This window comes from Corvus moneduloides, chromosome Z (assembly GCF_009650955.1).
Source record: "Corvus moneduloides isolate bCorMon1 chromosome Z, bCorMon1.pri, whole genome shotgun sequence".
Lineage (NCBI taxonomy): Eukaryota > Metazoa > Chordata > Aves > Passeriformes > Corvidae > Corvus > Corvus moneduloides.
The window spans coordinates 33,029,557-33,051,109 of NC_045511.1; the positions used below are offsets into that span (position 1 = coordinate 33,029,557).

General features: G+C 39.1%; 1 long non-coding RNA gene across 1 annotated transcript; it reads right to left on the minus strand.

The window, feature by feature from the left end:
- Positions 1–7,063: 7,063 nt before the first annotated feature.
- On the minus strand, positions 7,064–19,711 carry LOC116438578. The gene is made up of 3 exons (XR_004237822.1): positions 19,617–19,711; positions 14,902–14,907; positions 7,064–7,075 (listed from the first exon to the last, which is right to left on the minus strand). It is a non-coding gene; the product is annotated as an uncharacterized LOC116438578 (long non-coding RNA).
- Positions 19,712–21,553: the final 1,842 nt, after the last annotated feature.

The window sequence follows — 21,553 nt, forward strand, 5'->3', positions numbered from 1 at the left end:
TTCATTATTTCTGGCACAGATTATCTGAATGCTTCTGCAGGGGGATGTTGCTCTGCAAGACTTTAGCAGAAGTCTCACAAGAGGACATTCACTTTCACTGGGAGCTCCCTCCAACACTTAAGTGTCTCATTCAATTATTTCATTCTTGAAGATGCTGAGTGGAATTTCAGCTAATGCCTACAGAGAGTTTAGCAATAGTACTTTGCCCACTTCACTCTGTGGCAAGGCAGAGCTGCAAGAGCTGTCAGTATGCTTGCAATGTAGTAGGATTTCTTTGGAGTAACTCTTTATTTTAGAAGCTTACTGCCATTAATAGAAAACACCCTCAAAGGTATGCATGTTTCTTGCATAGTGAAGAGATCCATAGTGTTGCATTCAGAAATTTGCCTGGAATTTGGATGTGTCTCTTTAGTCAACATTAGAAGAGTTTTATACTATATTCATCAAAACATGACTTTTCTTAAATGAAGATTACGAAGCTACTATAGATGTCAAAGAGCAGCAGTTGTCTGCTCAGCTGGAAACAAGGTATTCAGTAACAGCAGTCCCCATGATGTGGCTTACTGTGCATAAAAGGATATAGGTGAAAGATGATTCATAATTTTAGCCTAACAGGCTCTTGAATCAGCTGAGATGCATGAAAGATTCAATACCTTCTGCTTGTATGCTGCAAAGGGAAGTCTGTTATATAAATGTGCACCTACTAAAGGATTTAGCAATATCTCCACCCTTAGAGATATCCAAAGCCTGTCTGGACACAGCCTTGAACAATCTGTTCCAGCTACCCCTACTTTGAGCAGGGATGTTGGACTAGTTGATCTCCACAAGCCCCTTCCAGTCTCAACCCCTCTGTGATCCTCCATAATAACACCTATGTGATAATGTGCAAAGACCCATTAAGTTGGGTGCCTTTCCTTCCTCAGCCATATCCCAATTGCTAATTATTATCATTTAGGATGCTTGCAAGAGTAAGAAAATCAAAACTGGTTCAACTCCAGCTTTTTTACACTTTTTATAGTTCTGAATCCAGAGGAAAACAAATTTAAAAATGCTTTTACTCCCAAAGAAGTAAAAATGCTTTTTTTTTTTTAATGTTACCATTTTATGTAATTTATTTCCTGTCAGTAGAATGATAATTTTATTATTCATAATTCAAATAATTTCTCTATATTGCCATGCTTCTACATACAGAGTTCAGTAGCAGAATTAGCTGATTCATTTTTGATAGTAAGCAATACCTGCCCCTGAGCCACTGGGAGTTGTACTTAAACCCTTGTCAATCTAGAAATAGGAGATGAAAAATGATAACTCTTTTTCATCTTTGAGGTGTCAGTACTAAAATCTCAACATGAAAAGCTCCCGAGACACGAAATTTTATAGTTGTGTGTTTTCTGGGTGAAAAACATAGTGGAAATCATTCCGGCTTTTTAATAATTATCTCATTTTGAGCTCAGTGCAGCTGGTTTCATAGTAATTAAAGTACTGGGGGTTAAAAATTCAATACAGAGACCATAGAATAAATAGAATTGAACTTCACATTCTGCACACACTGAATTGCACTAGGTAGTTGTTGTATTGTTGTTCCTAATACTTGGGTTTTTTCTTGGTTGGTCTGATCCAAATGGCATGCAGGCTCCTCTTCTAAAGGTTATAGTTCCAAGCCGTGAGTTTGGAGGTTTGCATGTTTGTATTTAGCTTATGAAGAGCATCACATTGTGGAAAGACACTGGTATAAATATTGTAGGCAATGGAGCTGGATAAACTTTCATGAAAAAGAAGCCAAATGTCCAGTTTCATATGTGTATCTGGTTTTGTTTTTTGATTTTTGGGGGGTTTTAAAGTTTTGGTTATTGGTGCTTTGGGTTTCTAAAATAATTTTATTTTATTCATGCAGATCTTTTTGCCATTCAAGGGTTAAATCAGAAACCACACAGACTTTGACTACATTGTCTCCCCCACCCTGCATCCATTAGAAGACTTTGAACTCAATTCATGTCTGCAATCCTCCTTCCATTACAAAGTAATGTCAAGATCTCTGCAAAGACTGTGCTCTGTTTAATGTCTTATTTGTCATCTAGTTAAATCCTACTGTTTGACATTTAGAATTATCTCTAATAGCTTTGCCACTTTCCTAGGATCTTCATCCCCATTCAGCATAGCTGTTGTATAATCTTTACTAAAATAGTATGCCTAAAAACAAATAACGTATATGTTACATAGATTTTGGAATTGTAAAAGGCTATGTAAACATCAAGTCTGTGGAGATTCAATCATGTTATTTCAAGTGTAAAGAAAAGAAAACAGATGTCATACATGAAACTTAAACTACCTTAATCGTAAACAGAAAAGATTAAAAGAAGGGAGAAACTAGTGGTTGCTGTTAGTCTTATTACAATCAGCTTCAAGATTACTTCTCACAATTATCCCCTTTTCAAAATGGAATTTAAAAAACATCTGGGACAATCTGAAGTCTTTCCTTTTCCATGCTGGACAAACCCAGTTCTTTCAGCCTTTCCTCACAGGAGAGGTTCTCCAGCCCTCTGATCATCTCTGTGTCCCTCCTCTGAACTCACTCCAATGGGTCCGTGTCCTACCTGTGCTGAGGATCCCAGAGCCGGATGCAGTGTTCCAGGTGAGGTTTCACCAGAGCAGAGTGGAGGGACAGAAACTGTAGCCTTTATCTTGTCCACTGATGGAGTCACTCCATCATTCAAAGCCACTGGGTTGGTCAGGCAGGACTTGCTGTTGGTGAAGCTGTGCTGGCTGTCTCAAGTCATGTCCCTGTCCTTCATGTTCCTTAACATAGCTTCTACATCTTGTAAGTAAAAAAAAACTTTCCCTAATATGTAATTATTAACATGAATTAAGGGAATAATTCCCACTACACTATAGGCTTGACTGTACAGTAGTAGCATTAATCTGATATTCAGAATAAACTTCCATCTTCGAGATCAGTCATTTAAATTATATGCTGCTTTAGTCTGCAAATTAGAGCATTACATTTCTTATGCTCAAACTTCATTATTTAGATGGAGAGTTAACTTTTTTTTTGTCAGAATTTATTCTGTTTGCAATTTTCTGGAAGCATTTGGCACACAAATTCATTGCTACTTTCTTCAGGGAACAAAGTTGAATGAGGTGTACCCTTTCCTTCCCAAACCTCCAAATGGTGCTTCTGATTCTCTGTCCCAGTATATCAAGTCCTTGTCTGTACCTCTCCAATTCTCTGTGGGATAGCATTGCAAATGAAATGATCTCTGTTTGAAGTGCAACAGGTAAACTTGAAAGAGTCATCAATTAGCAAGCATACCTATAGGGGTGGTGAGGGATTCTGCATCAGGGACATTCTGGCTTTTTGCTGTTGTTTGCACTAGGAGAAGCTCTCTACCTGGGGATTGTTCCTACTGACATTGCAACGTACAGACATGGTGAAAAACATTCACTGTAACACAATTACTCAGTCAAAATGCAAAGGAGAATTACAATTTCCTGTGTTTACACAGGAAACAGGAGTGGCCAGAGAAGAGGACATAAGTATACACCATAATATATCAAACTGGTTGTTCTGACATGGATAAGGAAAGCCATGTCCATAAAACCTGTTCTACTCTTCCATGGGTGTACCATCTAAAATTAGCAGGATAACAAGACCTTCTGAATGACAGAAACTACCCCTGAATCATAGTGAGATGCTTACACCAAAATGACTAGAAACAGCACATGTCTGTGACTTGTTGCAGTGCAGGTGGCAGTGGCCACTGCAGCAGAGCATTCAGAGGACTGGTGGACAGGCTTCCAGAACACAGAGGTCTCATTCTCACCCCATGGTTATGGCGAGTTCCCATGTTCCTAGTGGTTCTTAGTTTATATGTTTTAAGTTTATTGGTTCAGGAGTTCTCCACCCAGTTTTATGTATAAGTTTTATGTTTATGTATTTCCCCTAGTTGCCTATGTATTAGTTCTGGAAAGTTCTCCCTTCTTCAATGCTCCGTATGTCTACGCATATAATTCCCTCCCTTAAGTTACCCCTATTGGATATTCCTCTGTTATCTCTTCCTCCTCAGTAGATCCCCATTGGTTATTTCCCTTTGTTCCACTACCATATAAAATACTGTGTTCTCTCCTTTTTGCTGGTCTTTGTCCCTGGACCCTCCACCAGCAATAAACCAGCTGGAACCTACACAAAGACTCCTCTCTTGTCCTTTGCCTCTGCTGATGCTTTTACACCACCTTTGTTTGGGGCTTGCTCCTTGTGAAGGAGGCAGCTTTCCCTGCAGGCTGCAGCTGACAGCTTTGCCTGCTTGCTGCAGCCAACCCCTAGTGGTATGTTGCCAGTATTTTGTCCCCCATCTGCAAACAGGCCAGCAAAGCCATCATCCATCATTATATGGATGACGTGTTGATCTCTGCCCCAACCAAGGAATATCTGGACTGGACATTACATATCACTATCAAGGCCCTAGAAAATCAAGGCTTTGAATTGCAACCAGAAAAGGTACAAAGAGCGAGCCCATGGAGATACCTTGGCCTTAAGATTACAGAGCGTACCTTCACAGCCCAGCCATTGGCCATCAATAATAACCCCAAGGCCCTACAGGAGCTATATCAACTGTGCAGGTCCCTTAACTGGCTAAGGCCATGGCTGGGCATCACAATGGAAGACCTCGCCCCTCTTTTTAATCTTTTGAGGGGGAGTGATGAACTGACCTCCCTGAGGACCCTCACAGATGAGGCCAAGGTATCAAAAAAGCATAGGATGCTTTATCTTCAGAACAGGCTCACCGGTGTTCACCGAGTCTTCCTTTCCAGCTCGCCATCCTTGGAACACATCCACCTACACAGCCTCATGTTCCAGTGGGACGAAGGGCAGAAGGACTCCCTCATAATCACTGAATGGGTGTACCTTCTGCACCAACCATCCAAGAGTACCACGACACCACAAGAACTAATGGCACGGCTTACTATGAAGGCTAGAGCTCGGCTCCTCACCCTGGTGGGGTGTGATCTTACATGCATTTACTTACCAATCACAAATGAATCATTGGAATGCCTAGTAGAAAATAATACAAATTTGCAATTTGCATTGGACAGTCACCCTGGAGAAATTTTGGTCCATTACCCTAAACACAAATTGTTCAATTCTACATTCAATTTAATTCCAAAAGAAATCCAAAGCCACAAACCTCTCAATGCTATGACTATTTTTACAGATAGCTCTGGGAGATCCTATAACATCAGTGGTGACTTGGAGGGATCCCCAGACACAGAAGTGGGAGTTTGATGTGGAGGTGGTTCACGGATCGCCACAAGTTGCTGAACTAGTGGTTGTTGTCAGGGCATTTGAGAGATTTAAGGGACTTTTCAATCTGGTTACTGATTCGAACTGTGTTGCTGGGGTAACTGCAAGAGCTGAGAATGCTCTTCTAAAAGAAGTATCCAACAAAAAAATATACAACTTGCTGTCAAAGCTCATTTATCTCATCTCCCACCGAGAGCAACCTTTTTATGTAATGCATGTGAGATTGCATACCGATCTCCTGGGACCATTGCCAAGGATAATCGAAAAGCAGATGCCCTAGCCATGCCTGCTCAACTTACCATCTTGCCAGACATCTTCCAGCAGGCGAAGCTGAGCCATTCGATGTTTCACGAGAATGTTCCAGTTCTTATCCACATGTTCCACCTCACGCGGGAACAAGCGAGAGAAATTGTGGCGACATGTCCTAACTGCCAAAAATATCAATTACCATCCCTAGGCAGTGGAATGAACCCTAGAGGCCTTAATAGCGGTGAGGTGTGGCAAACCAATGTCACCCTCTTTCCTGAGTTTGGGAGACTTAGATATATTCATGTATTGGTGGACACCTTTTCAGGAGCCGTATATGCCTCAGCCCATGCAGGAGAGAAAGTGAAGGATGTAGAAAAACATCTGATACAAGTCTTCACTACGCTTGGTACCCCCCATGAGATAAAAACTGACAACGGGCCTGCATATACCTCTCAATAGCGATTCCTGCAGCAGTGGGGAGTGACCCACAATACTGGTATCCCTCACTACACCACTGGTCAGTCAATTGTGGAACAGACCCACCAAACCTTGAAAAGGGTTTTGCAACAGCAAAAAGGAGGATCGGAGATAAACTCGCTGGTGTTAAGGATATGTAAAGCCCTATTTACTATTAATTTCCTCAACAACTCCTTTGATGACCCGAATCCAGTGCTCAGGCATTTTCAGAACATGAAACAGCAGAAACTGAAAGAGAAGCCTCTGGTTCTTATAAAAGACCCGGAGACGTTACATGTCCAAGGACCTTACCAACTAATCACCTGGGGATGTGGATACATGTGTGTGTCCACACCCTCGGGCCTAAGGTGGATCCCAAAAAAGTGGGTTAAACCTTATATTCCATCAAAAAACTTAAAATCACAGGAACAACAATCCTCACGGGCAGACAATGACCCAAAGGATGTAACATTTGCCGCCTGGAGGAGATGCTGTTGAGAAGAAACAGGAAACCCTGACCCCCTCAACCCCAACAACCCTAATAACCTGTTCTTCTTGCTCTTTCAGGTGTAACCCAAGTTTACCTAATTCCTTGTATTTACCTGTTTACCTGTTTTTGGTGAAAAAACCCCAAAAACCTTTATGTTGGAAGGAAGAGCCAACAGAAAGTCATTTAAGATACTTACCTTATATGTTTTTCCCTTTTAGAGCACTCATCATGGCACCCATGAAAGTTCTGACCTACCTCTGGTTCCTGATGTGGAGATGGATCCTCCTGATGTCCTCGTCAAGCATCGCGTGGATTGTCCCTCAGCCTCGTGCAAACATGTGGACAGTCCTGGCCAAAATCATTGGCCAGGACCACATGTGTTTGTCCATCAGTAGTGTGGATAACCCATTGTCATCATGCCTGGTGGGCGTCCCCTTAAGGCTGAATGAAATGCCGGTTGTTGGCCCAGCAAAAGGTTGGGATATCTGGGTGAACTCTCTAAAAATTGTTCAGGATGAGCCCCAAGAATTGGAGTTATTGGGGTCTTACAAAGCAGAATTCAGTGTAAACTGGGATTTAGGCTGACAGTTAGAACATCATATAAAAATTTGAAAAATGTCAGCCCCAAAGAGGCTTATTAAAAATTTAAAAATTGGTGCAATCTCACCCAGGTGTCTCAACTCTGTGGTGGAGTCCCTACCTCTGCCTCAAGTGTCCACCACACAGAACTCCCTAAGGGGATGTTTTAAGTATGTGGAAGGAGAGCTTGGGCCAGCATCCCATCCAGTCTTCTAGGAGTACCCTGTATGCTTGGCCGGCTCTCACTGCTCGCCCCCAACAAGACCCAGCTCCTCAATTGGAGGAACCAGGCACAACCGGCACGACCAAAAAGTGAGGCACAACAATTGGACCCAAATTGTGATGATGATGTCCACACCTGGTCCCATACACAGAGGGTGGCTGCATCCATCTTTGTGCCATGGATAGCAGCAGCAAAAGCCCTGGGGGAACCTTCCCATTTGGAGTGTTGGGTAACGAGGCAGGCCAACCTGACCTCTTACGCCATCAGCCAACTGCTGGAGGATGAAGAGACCACCAGGTGGGCCATGCTGCAGAACTGAGCAGCCATAGACTATCTGCTGGTCGTCCATGGACATGGATGCGAGGACTTTTAGGGATTCTGTTGCTCTGTTTATCATCAAACAGCAAAAGCATTCATGCGATGTTCCGAGGAATGAAAGATCACATCAGGAAAATCCAGCAGGAGACAGAGGACTGGTTCAAAGATTTTCTCAAAAGCTTTGGGATGTCGGGATGGGGTGCTTCAATTATGAAGTTAATATTTTGGTTTATATTGATTTTTGTTCTTATTCTGTTTGTTTTGTTTCAAGAATTATTTAGTTCAAGCTGTAACCAATTTCTTCTTAAAAACAAAAGGGGAGATGTTGCAGTGCAGGTGGCAGTGGCCACTGCAGCAGAGCATTCAGAGGACTGGTGGACAGGCGTCCAGAACACAGAGGTCTCATTCTCACCCCATGATTACGGTTCCCATGTTCCTATTGTTTCTTAGTTTACATGTGTAAGTTTATTGGTTCAGGAGTTCTCCACCCAGTTTTATGTATAAATTTCATGTTTATGCATTTTCCTTAATTGCCTATGTATTAATTCTGGAAAGTTCTCCCTTCTTCGATGCTTTGTATGCCTACTTATGTAATTCCCTCCCTTAAGTTGTCCCTATTGGATATTCCGCTGTTGTCCCCTCCTTCTCAGTTGATCCCCATTGGTTTTTTCCCTTTGTTCCACTCCCATATAAAATACTGTGATGTGTCTCACTTCTTAGTCTTTGTCCCTGGACCCTCCACCAGCAATAAACCAGCTGGAACCTACACAAAGACCCCTCTCTTGTCCTTTGCCTCTGCTGATGCTTTTACATCACCTTTGTTTGGGGCTTGCTCCTTGTGAAGGAGGCAGCTTTCCCTGCAGACTGCAGCTGACAGCTTTGCCTGCTTGCTGCAGCCAACCCCTGCCTTTTGCAGCTGACTGCTTTCCCTGCTAGCGGCAGCTGACCCCTGCCTGTAGCAGAAGAAGTCAAGGACGTCTGCAGCTGGACGCTGTGCTGCCTTGGGCAGCCCCAACAGTGTCAGTGACTGAATGCTTTCAAATAATCCTGGCATTTCTTTTCCTAGCTGAAATCTCCTGTTGACTAGTTTATCTATCAAGGTCGAACTTAAACACTGATGTCAATGGAAAAAAGTTTCTTTAGCCTGACATTTTCCTCAAACTGGTATTTGTGGCACAGTCGTCTGCTACCTATCCTGGTAGAGAGGTTTGTAATTTTATTTAAGCCTTTGCTGACAGCAGTGACTGATGTTATAAACAAAGTCTGCTCCCAGATTAGCCAGTGAAAACCAAGCCCAGTTGTCAAATCAAGAGGGTGACTGTACTGATGGTGACAGACTCAGCATCACAGACAAGTATGGGTAAGTCTCCACCACCACCATGCTAGAAGAGAATGAATATAAGCAAGCAGGGCCATAGGTGAAAAATTTGAGGCAAATGCTATGTAAACACCTAGTTATATGCTCCAGCTAATTAATTAAAAATACATCTACTCCAGATTCAGTTTACATTACCTAATGATCAAGCAGTGCAAATATCTGGTATCAGGGACCACCAGATCTTTGGAGGGGTGGGAGGGAGAAGGCTGGAATGCATTTTCTGTATCTTAGTTTCAATGTTTAAATCAATTTTTAGCAAACTTTTGAAAATTTCCTGCTAAGTGCTTTTGAAAACAGCCTGCTAAACTGTGGTGACTTGAGCATTGCAGAAGTCTGTGTATGACTGCAAGCACTCTGAAGAATCTATTTTTGGTGGTACTGTGGCATGGAAGCTGGACACGTTTCTTTGTTTTGAATCAAATACTGTGTGTGGAGATAAGTAACAGTAAAGGAACAGATGTAAATAGATGTAAGTACTCAAACTGCCTGAGAACTGACCAAAACCATAAAAGATGAAAGAGAACTACAAACTGAGAAAGAAAAGATGAATTAACACATTCCTCTCCATTAGAGCTAAGAATGCTGCAATTGTGTTGGGGTTCAATCCAGGACATGTGATGTTAGAGAAGTGTCTATATGTAACAAAGAAGCAAATGTAGCTCCTGCTGGTCAGCATTTTTCAAAGTTTGTTTTATTTCCCTGGTCACTGCTATTTGTATTCCTGATGCAATACAGTAGGAAAAGTACTATGAAATATTTAGAGAAGTTGTTCCTAGGGAACTGCTTTTGGACAAGGTGGCATGAGGTTCTACAAGTTTACTGTAAAGTTACTGAAAGAGCATATTTACTACTCAGAACGTCATGTTGACTCTGAAAAACACCAAGTGCAAACTAATCAACATTATATTCTGTACAGACTACCAGAAACTGTATGGAAATGCATTATTTCCTATATAGAAAACTGCAAAACACAGTCTGTAAAATAACAAACCTATATGGCACAATTTACTCAAATGCCTTCACTTCCTGCGCCTTAAAGATGAGTTTGAGAGACTTAAACTCTGTGTTACATTGTGTTTGGCTTGGAAATAGGAAACACATTTTAAAGCTGAGATTTGGGTTTCTTTTTTAGACAAAAAAAGCTTAACTCCCTGCTCAAGTTCCCTTCTGGAACAAAAGAAATTCCAGCCCGAGATCACTACACGATTGCAGCTGGCTGGCAAGGCAGCCTGAGGTAGACTTGGTCTCTGTGTGCCCCATACCTTCCCCTCCATTCAGATGCACAGCAAAACCAGGAATGTCCTGGAAACTAGTGTCTAGAGCATCCAGTGGGAAACACAACCTACCACCAAACCCTGAAAGCCTTCACATTCTCTTCTGTGTCAGAGCAAAAATACACTAACCTGCTAGTAACTCATATATGGCTGAGTGTCACAGAGCTAGAAATCTACTTAGAATTTCCCAGTGTTGGGAATTTTTTGACAAATGGTACGCCCACCCTATAGCAAAACCAGAGTAACCAAACCCAAGCTATGCTTTATGTATACTTTATCTTAACACATGGTAAATTGCCATCTCTGAAGGGATGCAGATGGCTTCAGGCTAGCAGGACACCAGTTTGCCATTACAGTTAGCATGAGGCAAAAGCAGAACAGAGCAAAAATATCTGGCAGCAGCTCTTAACCTGGTGGGGACATATAATTTCTTCAGATTCACTGACTCTTGAGCTAATCCAAGCTCTACTATCACAGGTGTTCAGCCATCCCCTATGTATCTCCGGTTGCCTTATTCCCATTATCTCAGTAAACAGAATAATGAAATACCTTTGGGTTAGAGTGTAAGGGTAGGCATTAGGATTTCCCTGTGGTCCTTTCCTTCAATACTTTTATTTTGCTGGACCTTGTTTCATTTTACCCTGCTGTGACATGGCCTGTCAGGACATGACAGCAGACTTAGGCTCCTAATTACCCTTCCAGCCCTCAGGAGAGCTGGCATTTGGATTGTGAAAGGGATCTTTTGAGCCACAAAAGGTCTCTGCCATCTCTAATACTAGCTAAGCACAACACTGCAATCATTCTGCTTTGCCAAGTAGTGGGCAATGTGAGGTATAAAGTAAGAGCAAGAATTTATGTTAGCTACCAATGGAGACTTTATTGCAGAGCTCTGGCCCTGCATATTAGATTTGCTCATTTAGAAAGCGTACGTCAAATCACCAAAATATTTTCCTTTCCCTTTTCAGATCATCTGCATATAATGTATGTATATAGCAACTTACTGTTCTGAAAAATAATTAATAAATTATATGTATAAAATGTCTATAGAATGACAATAGTTTAAAAAAAATTTAAAGCATGTGCATTTGTCCATTTCTGGCATATATTTTACCCATCTCTGATTTTTAATCTCTTGAATAGCTGTCTTTTGTACAAAAATGCCCTAGAATTTTCACACAGTTCAGTCTTTCTTTATTTGTAAGTCCTTCTTCTACTCTTCCCCTTTCTGCTCTCCCTCTTTTTAATGGGACACGACTTTTTCTGAATAGTAATCTCAGACTGCTTTCAAAATACATTTTTTTTACTTTCCTGTTAAAGACAGTTTTGCTGACTGTAGAGACAAGACAGGCTATTAACAAGCTTCCCACGAAACACTCTATTTCTGTCTAATACTTTTATAGCTATTACTCCTGTCCAACAGAAGGCCATTCTGCTATCTATGACTTCAGAACAAGAGTGACTCAGAGCATAGGTCCCAGGTTTATTTCTGCTTGAAAAGCAGCTCTAAAGTATTTGTGTTTTCATAATCATGAACTGCTCAGTACAATAATATGCAAAACTGCCAGTATGTCAACCCTTCCCAGTCTTCTTGGCCATCAATTTTATATATCTTTAGTCATATTAACCAGTTTCTGTTGAAAACTCCCCTTTCTTCAGCTGTCCCTGTGAAGTGCTTAGAAAATCATTTCAGTATAGACTGTCTGATGTTCCACATCTTGTGTTCTCTTTGTACCAAGTATTTAGGTCAAACAAATATTAAACAATGCTGTACCAATTGAAAAATTTTCCACATGGAGAAGGGAATGTTTGGTTGTTTCTATTTCTTTTTAAAGTGCATTGATTTCCAAGGAAGCATAATAAAGTCATGTTTTCATGCTTATTCGTGACCTGAATAAACAGTACTTTTGTAAGACCTTTTTTTCAACATCTACTGTCCGGAAATATTGACAATCAATGAAATCATTAGGCTATAAAACTTCTTTTTGCAAATAATTTTTCAAAGTTCTGTGATGAGTTTACTCTGAACAACTTGGTCTGTTTCTTTTTCCCCAGACTATGTGAGACTGTGAGATGCACAAGTAATTGTGATGATTCTTGAAGCACTTCTAATTCAAATAGAGAGGGTTATTGAACTGACATGGCATGGCCATACCCTATATTATTGACAGAATGGATGGGTTCACTTTTTTTGAGGAGGGAAAAAAAAGGCTTTCACATGAAAAGGACCCAAAAAAGAAAAAAAAATGTTTACCTGTGTGTTCCCAAGATTTAGAAAATAAGAAGGGCAATCCATTCTGAGATGGTCTGTAGATCTGGGAATTTTCCCTTGAGACTTGTTGGAAGGCATTCATTAAGGCAATCACTGCGTGAAACAAAAAAATTTGTATTTTTAAGATGATGTAGTATAAAACTCTAATTTGGCAAAAAGAGAAATGCAAGATTTAAATGAATTCATCACGTCAGAGTAAAAGTAAAAATTCATGATGAAATGAAAACAGTAAAGGACCTGTGTGAGAAATTCTGGCTGTGTGTAGAGAAAATAGAGTAGAATCCAGAGTACACATATATTTGTAGGCAACATGTTAAAGAAGTAACTCATTGAAGACAAATTTGCTCCAAATAACAAAATCTACCAATAACTGTTAAACAGAAGACTGCTTGTTGAAAACCATTGAAAAAACCTTGCCCTTTCGAATTTATTAGATTAAAGGGATTAATTAATGATCTATTCAGTGATTGAGAAGAGAAGTCTCATCTTTTTTTGCCTGCACTTGCACACTAACGTTGATTCTAATTAGGTAAGGTTCATACAGCTGAAACTAAACTAGTTTTCAGAGCTTCAGTACCTGCAGTAGCTGACCTTTAAAAATCTTTCTGAAGGTTAACATAATTCTGAAGGTGTTTCTAAAATATTTTTCACACATCCAATGTGACTTTAAAACCCCAAGCTTTTGACCTTTATGAACATATCAGGAAGACTGATGAGAAGTTACTCAAGCAGGAAAAACAAATGAGTGCACACTTGTTATGAGTAAATATAGACTGGAAATTATACTTCTAAGAATTCAAGGAATCGGATTTTGGAGGAATTTTCGTACAGGGATAAAAAGGAACAAGTTATTTTTTAAGCGTAAGTTTATATTCTTGTGGAGGACAGGATAGAAGATTATTTGCAGTAAAAAGGGTCTAGACTTACTATTCCAGGAGGGTCTTTCCAGTTTTATGTTCTTATATCACATTAGAGAAAACTGCAAGCTGTTGGAGTGTATGATTTTTATTGGGCAGTTGCTGAAGCTCCACACAGGAACAAGTGTTAAGTCCTTAACCCAAGGGAGTCTGAGTTTGGTTTTGAGAGGAACAGTACTCAGCACATTACACAGTTGGAGCTAGTGTCTAAAATACACAAAAATACCAAAGTTAAATACCCGTTTTCAAGAAATTGCTACTTAGCAGCTTACAACCCACTCTCTTAAGTAAGATGCTACTAGAAATAGAATTTATTTTCTTATCTAACTGCTTTAGAAATACATACTCATTAGCTTCTCTAAGTGCATGATCAGAGAAACATTAATTTTTTTAAAAAAGAATATTTTATTAAGGGCCAGCAGGAAATGACAGAGACATTCTGGGGTTTACGATTCAGCATATGACTTGATACAATGTTTCATCTTGTTTCAATATGTCAAATTAAATTGGATAATTCTGAAATATAAGTTATCTATTTTGCCACATTACAAAACTGCTACATTTGAATGAAGAGCACTACAAATCTGTAAAATACTGGTCAGTTTTTCTATTTCCATATTTCTTCAATTAATAAAAGCAATGTATCAAAATTTGTTACTGTTCTAAAATTGCTGATTACTATCTGTTATTTTTTAAGCTAGTTTTGAAGTGAAATTTTAATGTAATTGCTTTTTTTTTGGTGACAATATTCCACATGTTGCAACTCAGCAGAATTTGCCACATTTATATGCTTAAATAGCACAGATCATTGTTCTTAATTGAACTTATGGTTAGGCAAGGTTATGCTTTCTACAAGGAAACTGTGGGAAAACACAGGTAATTAAGCCGGGTTGCAACCTTGCATAAATCCTTAATTTGGAATAGCCTTGACAAGGCAGCAAATAAATAGTGTATCAATATTTGGCTCTTTTTTCCTCTGAAAAGATCTGTTTCTTCTTGTGAGTTTCAATGAGCTCCTTCCCACGCCATACATCTGAAGGAGAGCAGTAGAAGCCCCAAGGAACACTTTCTCTTGGTTTCACAGCATCATTCTATCTTCTGTGGACAACAGCTGGCAATTAATCACAAAAACCCTGGTCCTATCCAGACGCATTTATATTCCAGGTGTTCTTCTGAAAATCTAGGCTGTGAATGAGATTATGTCTGCCTTTTTAATGTTTCTTGCTCTCTTGGCTTTACAGCATAGTCCCCCCAAGCGGCCTGTTTAAGTCAGGATTCAAACATAATAGTTCACTGACGGGTTTTTAATGAACAAAGCTGAAACTAGACTAAGATTAAGAAAATAAAGAGGGTCGCAGGGAGCATTTCAAAGAATCCTATGTAAACAGAACTCAGCTCAGCAACCATGTCGGAGGAAATTAGTGTTTTACTTAAAATCACTCAGAAGACAATCACCTAGATTTTCACTTTGCAATGCCTTTCAGTGGCCTGTGGTCCTGGCTCATGATTTTGCTCAGAGTGTCTGTAAAATGGTAAAACTAATCTTTGGAAGTAATTTTTTCCCTTGTCATGGAGGTTTTGTGTGATCATGAGCCAAGAAGGACTGGGTAGAACTCAAACTTTTTATCGTGTTTGTCACATGGCATTAAAAACATCTGGGCAAATGCTAGCCTAATGACAGTGACACTGAAAGGATGGCAGAAATGAGAGAAAAGGAGAGAGGGAGCTCCACCCATACCGTTTTTTTAATTGGCAGTTCCCCTAGTTTTTATTCATGAACTAAAATGTAGTACATTTTGTACTGGAAACTTCTGCTTCAAGTAGCCAGTCAGCTTGTTGAAGTAAAAACTCCCTGGACAGTTGTCATCAGGTGTTTTGATTGAAACCATGTTGTTTTAAACAGATGCGGGATCATATTCTGCAAGGACCCAAGTGTTGAACAGCCTCACTGAATTCAGTCGCAGGTGAAGCTGCACTGGTTGGTATCAATCAGGGAGAGTGCAGTTCCTCCTTCAACATGCAGCCTTCAACATGTCAGAGGAACTGGCTCCATAATTGGCTTGGGACTGCCGAGGATGCTGAATACACTCTTGCTGTAGTCTTTACTCACAACCCAGTGAGAGTTATTCTGGAGCTGAATGGTGAATCAGATGATGAATGAATATTTGTTTTAAGGTCTGGCTGGTTTATGTACAATGATAAGGATGTTTTCATCTGATTTGTTTCTACCACTAGCATAATCCTTACATAAAGGCTAAATACTGCAGCCATTCTATCTTTCACCATAGTATGGTAGGATATCATGCCTTGAACTGAGGTTTCTGGGATATATCTCTCCCTGAACAGTGTCAGTTAATTCATCTGAGTGAAAGACAATCATGTGACAGCAAACAAAGGGTTTCATGTCATATGATAACTTCAGGATTTTTTCTCTTGTTTTCAAATATGAAATATATAGTACTGTATGTGTTTAGGATTTCGTGTCAAAGACAAATTTCACCTCATTGAACATGATAGCTGAATGATACTGCCAATTGAAATACCAAGTTAAGATAAACCGCATATTGTCACAGTCCACATGGTGGTTTATACAAGAACTGATATGTGGGGTTATATTGGGGGTATTTCAAAAGTGATGCCAAAAATGGCTGGATGGAATTACAGCAGCAGTAGTTACAAGTTAACTACCAACTTACATTTTGGATTTTGTTTCTTTTTCACTACATAATTATTTCATCAAATAAAAAGAAAAGAAAGAGAGAAATTAAAATAAAATTGATTAGTTAGGATTTGAAACATTACTACACAACTCTGAGTGCTCAAGGGTCTTCTGTTAAGGGCCGCAACCAGAAAACTCTGACCACCTTCCCTACAGCAGCAGCTCACCCAAAGCCAAGGCAGTGTGGCTTGCATGGGGGTCCCACCAGCAGAACTTTTGAATCTGCATCTTCATTTTTAGAAAGATACACTAGTCTAGAAATCTTATTACTCTCTGACAATAATCATGATAATTTTAATGAGGTGCCATAGGGTAGATTAAAGAGCAAAATAATGAAATTACATGGGGAAGCTATAATCTACCCTCTTAATCAGTTTTATTGTTAATAGTGTAATTGATTATTGCATGCTGCCAACATGCACATGAAAGGAAATCATATGCCCAAGGGATTTACAGTCTTACAGACCTGTTCTTGTTTACTGCTGTATGTGACTGTATACATGTATATATGTACCATATATATGCCTGGTAAAAGGAAGGTTTCCTTATCTTTGTGGTATCTCTGTGACCAAGTAAATTTAAATCTCACATTTAAATCTCTCATTTTATTTTAAGGTAAGTTGTTTGATTTCGTGTAAATACATGAATGATACAGAATGGTATTTCAGAATTTGCCAATACAGGACTGCAGAATTAAACAAGAAGATAATGCCATATAATTCAGTAGATTTTTTCATTTTATACTAGAGAAGTCAAGCTGACATGTGATTTTGATGCAGCTTTTGTTTACATGAGTCACCCCAAACCAGTCCACAATATTTGTTCTTTTTAATCCCCTAAATCAAAAAGGGAGTATACATTAAATACACATATGTAGAAAGAAAAAATCTATAGCTACATGATGAATTTGAAAGTTTTTAATTCTAGAAACCATTCTGATTAACCAAAGATTTAAGCAAATTAATGCTTGATTTTAAAAAATTATTTAAAAAAATCTTTAAATCAATATATGGAATGAAGTTGATGAAAATGCTCCGGCATGAAGCATTATAAACGTTGTGAGAAATGCTTTATAGAAGGCAAAAAAAATTTAAATAAAGAAATCAAATAAAATCCACATTAGCTTTTTCTAGTAGAAAGGAGTTTGTGACTAAGTCCCTTTCAAGCTGAGTAAAGACCATTTCTCTGTTCATAAAAGCATCCAACATTTGTAAGGCTATGGGGATATTGCATTTCCTGTCTGAAAAAACAGATGTATGACAGTCAAAACAACCTCATACTGCTCCTCATAAGGGAAGCCTTAAATTTATCCCAGCACCCACTTTTAGGCAAATGTAGACAGGGAAGCTTCCTTTGATACTATATTAAAAAATTACAAAAATTCAAATATAGATTTTTAAAAATAAATTCCCATCCATGTCACAATGAGGCTAATCTATAGCACGTGAGCTCTGTTTTCTTTCATGTTTTAAAATGTTTACTTGCAAACTGAAGTAGGAAGTAATTGCACTACAGGAGAAACCTTCCTTTTACCAGGATAATTGAAAGAATTTTTATTCTTTTGTTTAAACTTGAAGAACAGATCTGTAAGATCTAATTTAAAGCAATAAGGATGCTACAATCCAGAAAACTGTACTTATGAAACACCCTGACTTTTCAATGAGGTACAAAACATTTCGTGGTATATGAAATCTGCCAGGAGAAGAGTAGTAGAGAGAAACAGAAACAGAAAACAGGGACAAGGTCAAGTCTGGAATATTTCAGAGACTGAACAAATGACAGATGAGTGTGATAGAGGCATGAAGGAATAGATTCCTGGAAATGTATTTTATAATTAGAACATGAGTCCTGAGTATCTATCTGGTGGGAAATCTTCAACTCTAGTTAGGTCGACAGATTAAATACTTTGTGTTTTCTTTCAATATAATGGGTAGGTCACCGCAACTTCTTATATTCAAATCCAAATTTGGCATACTGTCAGTAGTTGGCTATTCACCATTTCTTTGGTTACTCCAACTAGAAGTCAGAAAACTGGTCACAATGTATCTCGACAAAAGGAAGAAAAGGTATTAGATATTCGTAATTTCTCTGGAGGTTGGTATAATTGTACACATTTCAATCAAATGCCAGTGCAGAGATCTGTGTAACCATACTTTGCATCATTTAAGCTCATCTGTTAGAGCTAAAAATGATTTAAATAAAGATCCTTGGATGCAGGTGAATTTAATTTATAATTACCATTTCATAATTTTAGAATTACTAATGTGGAAACAAGCTAATCTTTTTCCACATGAAAACCTGATATAGAAAATTGCTCTTTTTTTCACTCCCTTTTGGTACAGACTACCACAATTTCTAGATAAAACCATGTGATGTGAAAAACGAAAGCCAAACATACCAAAACAAAGATTTATTTTTGTAACACTGAAGACAGAAAAAGGAGATAAAATTTAAAATTGATGAACAGAAGGTATAAGATTTTCTGATACACCTAAAAAAACAGCTTGAAAGAGATTTATGAATGTGATGACAGTACAAATCAGGGGAAGGCTTAGGAACCACTAGCTTAATGAAGATGTATTGATTACTGTTTTAGCAGTTGCTGAGTTTTGTCTGCAGGCTTTCCACCTACCATAATGTAATCAATGTTATACACACTTCTTCAGTGCAGAATTAAACAGATTGGACCATTTCATCTTGGATCCCCAGGGAAGCCAATCTCAGAGGCAGTAACAGTGAAGAGCTCTGGAGACAACAATTGCAATTGCAAAGATACACACAGCAGTTATGGTGGGATTATTAATTAAGATGTTTACTTCATGAGGTATTGCCAAATGGTATGCTACAACAGTCATGACCATGCTCTTCTGAGACCCTAAGCCAACAAGAGCCATTTAACTGCAATTAGAATATCACAGAGCCCGAGCTAATAAGCCTTGACCTGAAGAATGGTATATTATTTTAGGAAAGATGCCATGCTAATGTGGCATGGATTGTATTGGTTGAGAGTGCAAAAGAACAAGATTATTTGCTAGCTAAAACCTGTGCAGACACCATCATACTTTCAGCACAGAGTTTAGGTTGCTCTGGTAGTTCAGTTGTGTATTTCTAAACTGAGTATTTTCTACAAAAAAAAGCCAGAGCCCCAGCTAAGAACAAGATGACTATGTTTCCATATAGAAGTTATGATATCTGCTATGTAATAGTTTATAATTAATCTAATCAAATCCTAATTTCATTGCTTTTTAGCTATCATTAAACATAATGCTGGAAGTTGGGGAGAAGTGAGATTGCAAAGAGGTTAACTGCTCTTTCTCTCTCTTTGGAAATAACTGAGGTCCCCACAAAATTACAAAAACATGCTACTTTGCCAGAATTGTATGTTTTAAATTAAGATTGACTTGCTGTTAATGGGTAATACAGAATCACAGAATCACCAAATGACAGAACAGGTCAGGTTTGAAGGGATCACAGTGGGTCATCTGGTCCAACCTCTCTGCTCAAACAGGGTCATCCCAGAGCACATGGCACAGGATTGTGTCTAGATGCTTCTTGAATATCTCCGGTGAGGGAGACTCCACCACCTCTCTAGACAATATTCAGGCAGAACTTCCTGTGCATCAGTTTCTACCCATTGCCTCTTGTCTTATTGCTTATACCAAGGAGAGCCTAGATCCATCCTCTGACACTGTCCCTTTAGATATTTATACACATTGCTGAGGTCCCTTCTCAGTTGTCTTTTTTGAAGCCTGAAAAGACCCAGCTTCCTCATCCTTTCCTCATATGAGAGAGGCTCCAGTCCTTTAATCATCTATAATCATCCTCTGGGCCTGCTTCAGGAGCTCCACATCTCTCTTGTCCTGAGGATCTCAGAACTGGACACATATCTGTACATTCTTAGAAAATACATTCTATTCTCAAGACATCATTATGACTGTTAAAAGACTTCTTACTTTGGAGGATAATATGACTTGCTGTGGAGCCATCTCATATGTAGGTGCAAGGTGACAGGAACTGAGATGCTGGAGGATGCAGAACTGCAAAATCATGTTCCATGAGGGGTCCCTCATTCTGTGCTTATCAAACAAATGGGTACTGGTACAAACAAAGATTTTCAGACAGTGGCTTTATTTTAAAAAGTGTCTTGGACTAAAACATTTACTGTGTTTAGCGAGTGAAACAGGAAGTAATAGACTGGTATTGGTATTCATGTTATGAGCTAGGACTGCCTTCTAAAGGAAAGGAAAAAGATGTGTTTGAAAATACAAAGGAAGTAGAATTGTGGAAGAATCTCATTCTTCCCCTGCAATTCAGTTACAGACTAATTTTGGCCTATCCAGGACCTTTGTAAGGCCATCAAGAAGAGGAGCAGAGAGGGAGTTCTAGAACAAACACAAACAATTGGCAAAATATTTAGACCATTTCATATTTTCCTGCATATGCCATAAGTGAAGGCTCCTCCCACCCCTCCCCCAAATAATAATGTTTTGCAGTCTGAACAAAAGCTTTCAATCCCCAAAGCTAAGCAGGCAAAAACTGCTACACTGACTAAGGACAAGTGGGACCATACCCAAAGCAATTTGAGAGTCAACATCCACAATAAAGCTACAGACCCCAGAACTTCTCCAAGAGCCTGGAAACCTGATTTTCCAAATGTAAGTTTGCTAGAAAACAGATTAGTTGGAACTCTATTTTTCAAGATGTTGTATTTCTAGCATAGCAGCAATGTATAATGCACAGACCAATGACCGTGACTTCAGGTATTGAAGTCTGGGGTGAGACATAAAATCCTTCATCCCAGTCCAAAAAGAAAACTACCTCAGTAGCAAAACATCATTAGAGAAATCATGTGGTGTCATTCATACTTTTCTCAATCAAATTATACTTTGGCATCAGCCAAGTACAGCTGTCATATTTAATAGAATCATGGATGCAATGAGCCTGTAATATTTAAAACTGATGCCAGAGGAAAAAAGGAATTGCAGACTTACAAAAAAGCAAAAAATGACAAACAGAATAGTCAATATAGTACAGTACTTGAAGTATTTTCCGATTCAGAAAAAATGTACTATATATCTAGCAGGGGAAAACAACAGTAACAGCTTATAATGCAGTCTTGAAAACTTGGTGGACACAAACTGAGACAAGTTTCATCGTAGCATCCAGCAAAAATGAAGAGAAGGGGTGATATAAACCTGCCAATTTGTACAAGAACACTGAAACTGATAACACTAGAACTAGCAACCCTACCAAAGCAAAGAGATCCCTTAAACATCTTTAGCAAAAGTAATGCCTGTGCCCGAGGGGGAATCTACAGATCCAAGTCACTGAGACACATCACATATACATCAAAAGTATCTGATACATCTTATGGAGTACTCT